At 42.8% G+C, this 6,280-nt stretch overlaps 1 long non-coding RNA gene across 2 annotated transcripts in view; it reads left to right on the top strand.

Moving 5' to 3' along the window:
* The window catches only part of LOC106722298, a 37,301-nt gene continuing 31,021 nt past the window's right edge, over nt 1-6,280 (top strand). For both annotated transcript variants that reach the window (XR_003094502.1, XR_003094501.1), the window contains exon 1: nt 1-92. This is a non-coding gene — a long non-coding RNA (uncharacterized LOC106722298). The remainder of the gene's footprint in view (nt 93-6,280) is intronic.

Raw genomic sequence — 6,280 nt, 5'->3', positions numbered from 1 at the left:
CGTCCCCGCTCCGGCGGCCCTTCCTGGCCCGGGGCGACCAGCGAGCCGAGCCCCGCGGAGGGCATCCCCGACCGCCCTCGGGACCCGGGGAGGTGAGTGCCGCGGGGCGCCCCGCCGAGGGGACCTGGATGCAGGGAGGAGCGGAGAAAATGGCAAATGCTGCTTGGGGCCTTCAGCCATCGCAAAGCAGGATTTTTAACTCCAGGCTTTGGGGGGGTGGTTCCTACTGCGACTTGAATGCCATGCGGTGGAACAATGTCCGTGCCCCTCTCGCCGCTCACCTGGCGCGGAGGCTGAAGAGCACTTCCTTTCCCCGCCGGACTGACGCACCCGGAGAGCAAGGACCTCGGGAGGTCCCCGCGTCCAGCCTTTCTCAGCCCCCGGTGGTGACCCAATATGAAAGGGTTGTCAACTTGAAAAATGGGTTTTTCTTTAAAGGAGAAAAACGTGGGAAACGGCAGGATTTCCCTTGCAGGCCGGCGGAGATGCAGCCCGTCAGGGGCTGCTTGAGGCCCCCACGACCCCCCTACCCCACGCGCTGCAGGGCTGGGGCCTGGAGGCAGCGGGTCAGGACTGAGAGGCGCTGGCTCAGAACTGGCCATCCATGTTCACAAATGGGTCCTTGTTCAAAAAAGGTTGAGAGCCACTGATCTAGTCCAACCAGGGGGACGAGCCCCAACTAGATCATCCCAACCAAGGCTTTCTCTAGCCCAGTCTTAAAAACCTCTAGGGATGGGAGGTTTACAACCTCCCTGGTAGCCTGTTCCAGCCCTTTTACTACCATCCTCATGAGTTTTTCCTCATATCTACCCTAAACCTCCCCTACTGCAATTTGAGACCATTGCTCCTTGTTCTGTCATCTGCCACCTCTGAGAACAGTTTAGTCTCCATCCTCTTTTGAACCTCTCTTCAGGTAACCTCTCTCTGTCTTTTCTTCTGCAGACTAAATAAGCCTAGTTTCTTCAGCCTCTCCTCATTAAGTCCCATTCCCCAGCCCTCTAACCATTTTTCTTGCCCTTCCCTGGACTCTCCAAAAAGCCGGGGGGGGGGGAAGCAAGATTTGTTGAGAGAAACAAGGCTTCCCCATGTCTTCTGTCATTCATATTTCCGCCTGCCCCAGTTTTGGGTGCCCAGCCCCCTTCTGCCAGCGAAGTGCTTCAAGTTCCTTGTTAGTTCCCTTCCCTTTCTCTGGGCCCACTGCACAACAGTTATTCACTCTTTAATTAGGAAATCCTAATGCATGGCAGCTCTCTAGTTAGCTAGTGCTGATGGTATTGTATTACTAGAAACCCTTATGCAAGCAAGTGTGTTGCCCTTGGAAGTCCTCCCTCACTAAAGTAAATTTTACTTCCGTGTAGTGCTGCTAAAGTCCATGAGAAGGTGTGTGTGTGTTAGGGTTTGCAGGGCTTGGCCTTGGCATTGTGAAGACTGGTGCCTTCAGCAACGTCTTTCGTTTTGCACATGCGCAGCTGTCATTACTCTTCCATATAACAAATGAAAAATCCACAAATAGAAATAATGGCTAAAGTTTTTCACAAGTCAAAGCTTCTAATCTTTTAATGTGTATAGTTTTAAAACTCGTATAAACATTAGGTCACCAGTATTTGGCAGGCACATTAAATGAAATCCATTAACTGTCGTACAGAAAAGCAAGAGTATTTTATTTAGGACTGTCCTACACTTTCATCAGAGAAAAAGATCCAGTTAAAGTACAGGACCCGGATTTATGTAAAGATGCTGAGCCTTCTCACTGAAGCATCCAACAGCCTAAAATATCTCATTACAAGAAGACATTAATGGTAGCTGGCTCCTAAGGATTGTTAAAATAATAGGCCAAGATCTTGGCCCCATGGACTTCCCACCTACCTCCCCACCCCCTTCACTTAAAGCAAAGTCAGACTCATTTTTGTCTCCTTTCTGAACCAAAAATGGCTTTGGGAGCAGTTACACATTTTATACCTGGGAAGATTCCTCCCCTTTCCTCTCTTCCCGTAAACAGAAATTAGTAAGTTATTTTCCATCTTCTATATGCTTAGATCAATAGAAACTTTCATTTCAAGTAATCAGCCCATGCTTACTTTATTTAGCCTTTTTAATTTATTGGAACATTTATAGGTTTCCCTTTTTCCTGTATGTGCCATGAATCTCTGTTTCTTCATGTTCCTACATCAGTTTTTATCATAATTTCTTGTCAGAAAACAGACCTATCTAGTTGCCTTTATCGAAAAATATTACATATTTACATGTATAATTCTTGTGGTTTGGTTTTTTTTTGTTTGTTTGTTTGTTTTTTTTTACTGAGATCAGACAGCACGAAACAGAAAATTAAAATGCTAGCACAATGACTTGAAAACAATGTAATTTAAAGGCTACCACTTAAATTTGGCAGAGCAGCAGTTGTGGAAATGAGATCAAGGCTAGAATATGAAGATGCACCTGCCCTCAGCTTTAGGGTACATGACAAGGATGGCTTTCATAACACGGCACAAAAAAATCACTAGCTGTAAGCTAATTTCTTTCTTTGCATGACTCCAGTAGATGTTGTTTGTGGAGGCATGTGTGTAGGCCAGGGCAGAACTTGGCTTTTATTTGAAGGGGCAGTTGCAAAAGACAAAGGCTTCATTGCCTACTTATGTCCTACAGACTTTAACATTGACATAAACTTTTAGGTCTGCACTTAAGCCTTTCTGTAGCTGTCTTTTTCTGACCTGCAAAGAATTGAGCAGTTCTGTAGCTTGACACAAGAACAGTCCAGTCCTGGTAAAATGCCTGGGCTCATTCATGCCTGTAAAAGTTGTTGTGCATATGTTTAAATCTTTGCAAGGTTGGGGCTTCATTAATGTCCTTGGTAGATGCAAGTGATGTTCCTGAGGTCCTTTCTTAGCCCTCACTCTGGAAGACTTTTAGATATGAATGAGGAGCTTTGCCTTTGTAAAGACTGCAGGTAGTAACCTTGTATGATGAACAGTACTTTTCTATAATAATTGTTTAACTAGCTTGACCAACATATATCAAAGTACATATAACAATTTGAATGATATATTCCAATTTTTTTTTACTTAAATGTTAATAATTAATATTACAAATATATACCTATATATTTCCCATCAGTACAGGATATAGTATACATAATCAACATTTTACAGTCTTCAGAATAATCACAGTAGAGAGATTGTATCATGTTCTAGGGTGAAATGGAAGGGCAAGCATATGTTAGTTTTTGGGCATGGCATTCAAAACAATAATACTATTTATTTATTTATTTATTTATTTATTTTTTTAAATTTTGAACCAGAGGGAAAGCATTTGACAAGCCTTTTGCTTAACAAAATAAATGTTACAAATGCTGCAAGTTTCTCCCAAACTTTCTTTGTTCAAATTATTTCCAAATGTTACTACATAAGTAAATAATAATGAATATTATACATTCTTTTACAGATATTAGTATAAATATATTCATATATGCTGACCATACTCTAGCTATAGATATAGATATGTCTGTCTATATCTCTGTATGTAAATATATAAATTTAATATAATATACTACTGTACTGAGATATAGTATACTCTGGGTGCATCTACATATATGTACACTTACTGTGGAGTAACTGAAATTACTGCAAAGTATGGGTGCATGTCTACACGTGCACGCTTGTACTATGTAGTAAATATGGTGACTTACACTGCCTTGAATGTAAATTTGATACCTGTATCATGAAGGTACCAAATTACACCCAATTAGTTACTCTGCAATAATGCACATGTAGAAAAACTACTGCTTAGTAACCCAGGGGGCCTCCCTTCTGGGTATGTCCAACCCCTAGGGGGCCAGCCTGAGCCCAGCCCCAGGGCTCCTGGCTGGCCATATCTCCTGGCTCAATTTGGGACTAAAGTTTAGTCCCAAGTGCCAGGAGCTATGTGGCTGGATGCTAGGGCTCCCTCCCAGTGGCCACAGGGGCACATGGTAGGCTGCTCATTCATGCCTGCAAAAGTTGTGCATATGTTTAAATCTTTGCATGGTTGGGGCTTCATTAATGTCCTTGGTAGATGCAAGTGATGGTCCTGAGGTCCTACCTGCACATGTAGACGCCAGCCTATTTCCTCTTGCTGCGCAGTAAATTTAAGATGGCATAAATGCATGTGTAGATATGCCCTGTGTGTGTGTGTATATGTAATATCAGTAGGTAAGGTTCTTTGAGTAGATGTGATATCTTTTATTAGACCAACTGAGTAGTTGGGAGTGGCGGGGAGGGGAGTTCTTGGCAAGCTTTGGGGTGCAGTCATCCTTCAGGCATAGGGAGCCTCTGCTGTTCTGAGACTTCAAGAAATATATACTAATAATGATAGTAATTAATTTACATAGTCACATAACACAATAATTCAATGTATTAATAGATTTTTCCTAATTGTATCTGCTAAGAAGCGTTTTGAATCCAACTTGTGTAGTGAATGAATGCCAAACTTAGCATTTGGATTCATAATTGTATTGAAAGACTTGTGTATCCTGATGGACTGTTGACCTAGTTCAGGATATCAGCCTTCTTTGACCTTAGGTCTGCAATAAAATTGTTCAGTAAATTACTTTGGGGAATGTCCTTTCTCTTACGTAAGCATAGTGGAAAAAATGAGGTTTAAATGTTGGAGCTAGTCTGTCCCCTGCTATACTGTAGTTTTCTTGACACTTCTTTCCCAGCATCTGCTCCCCTCTGCTTTCCATTCAGTAGAAGCTGTCCTGCACATGTGTAATCACGATGTGAGAAACTGTGGCCCTATTTAAGTCCATGTAAATTTTGTCTTTGACTCGAGTATGCCCAGGATTTTGTTCAGGGAATTTGGCCACACTGAAAGACTTTTAAGAAACTTGGATAAAAAGTGTAATACAAAAATTAGGTATTTATTATTTGAAAACTGCTCATTACGTATGACATGAAAGAGTTTATTTTTCTTAGAAATTATAAAACCAGAATAGGAAATAGTACCTAATAGTGTGATTGCTGCTATGTAGTTTTCCTAAGGATTTAGGAGTATAAGCATCTATAGTTTAGGTAAGATGGAGAAATATTCACATAGACTCATAGGACTGCACAAGTTTATACCATTGCCAAATAGATGCAGAATGGAGTTTGCACCTCTGCCCTCTAAATTTCATGATTCTTTTTATACAACGGGATTTGTATCGATTCATTTGAGTTATGTGCTGCTCTTTTCCTACAAGGTTCACGTTGGCCTAATGGCTGGATAGGATCATCCCTTGGGATGTTCTGGATGTTTACTGGTACGTGTACCTGTAATGAGACGCGCCTCGGAGGGTTTCAGTGACCCTTGGTGACCATACTAACCCTTTCCCTTCCTCTCTGGTTACCATCATTGTGAATTTGGGAGGATGTCTCTGGAGAAGCAGAATGTGGCCTTGGGTAGGGTGTTCTGCTCCAGTCTGTTCAGTCCACTGGGCTCTTGTGCCCCTTGCACAGTTCATTAGACTTTAGGCAGTCCATTCTAGAAGCCTTGGGCCTCTGGGCTCTGTCACCCCTTACTTTATTCACTGGGGTGTGCTTCTTCCCTAAGCAAAGTCCCAACAGCACCCCTTCCCAGGTGCCCTTTATGGCCTCTGACCTCCCCTACAGCCACACTCATGCCTCACAGGTAAAACAGCAATAAGACCAACATGAAGCACAAATTCACTGAGCTGCAGTATGAGCTCTGTCCCCTGAAAAGTTTCTTAAACCCCAGAGCCTGTAGAGTTCCCACTCAACCTAGCAGGGCTCAGCCTCAAGTTTCATCTCAGGGAGCTGGGCTTATATGGCCCTAGACTCCATCCTCTTCCAGTCACCGGACCCAGGTTTCTCTCGGCATCACCAAGTCCGGCTGCTTCTCGGAGAGCATTGTCTGAAAGCCTTGACATCTGCTTTAAGGAACTGATAGTCATATTAAGAAAAGGGGGATCTGATCTGTACAAACTCAGTGAATAACCTCAAGTTTAGTATTTGTGTGACTGGTCCAGAAACAATGGGGATAATCCAGGGGTAGCTCTGATTGACATTTATTCCCCTTATAAATATATCGGAGGAGCCACCTCTGTATGTATTCAGGGTGCCCAAGATGATGAATCTTGATGACACCTGGACTGCATTGACAGCAACGTTATTACTTCAAATAGAAAAGTTGTAGTACTCTGGACTGGCCTGAACCTTCTTCCACTAGAAAGAATAAAACCTCTTCACCTTCTTCAATCCCAGTGTCCTAGGTTGGGTACTGGAGCATTAATAACTGTATTAGCATG

This window comes from Alligator sinensis, unplaced genomic scaffold (genome assembly GCF_000455745.1).
Source record: "Alligator sinensis unplaced genomic scaffold, ASM45574v1 scaffold52_1, whole genome shotgun sequence".
Classification (NCBI taxonomy): domain Eukaryota; kingdom Metazoa; phylum Chordata; order Crocodylia; family Alligatoridae; genus Alligator; species Alligator sinensis.
Note: the sequence above shows the minus strand (reverse complement) of the source record. Positions and strands in the feature narration are given on the sequence as shown.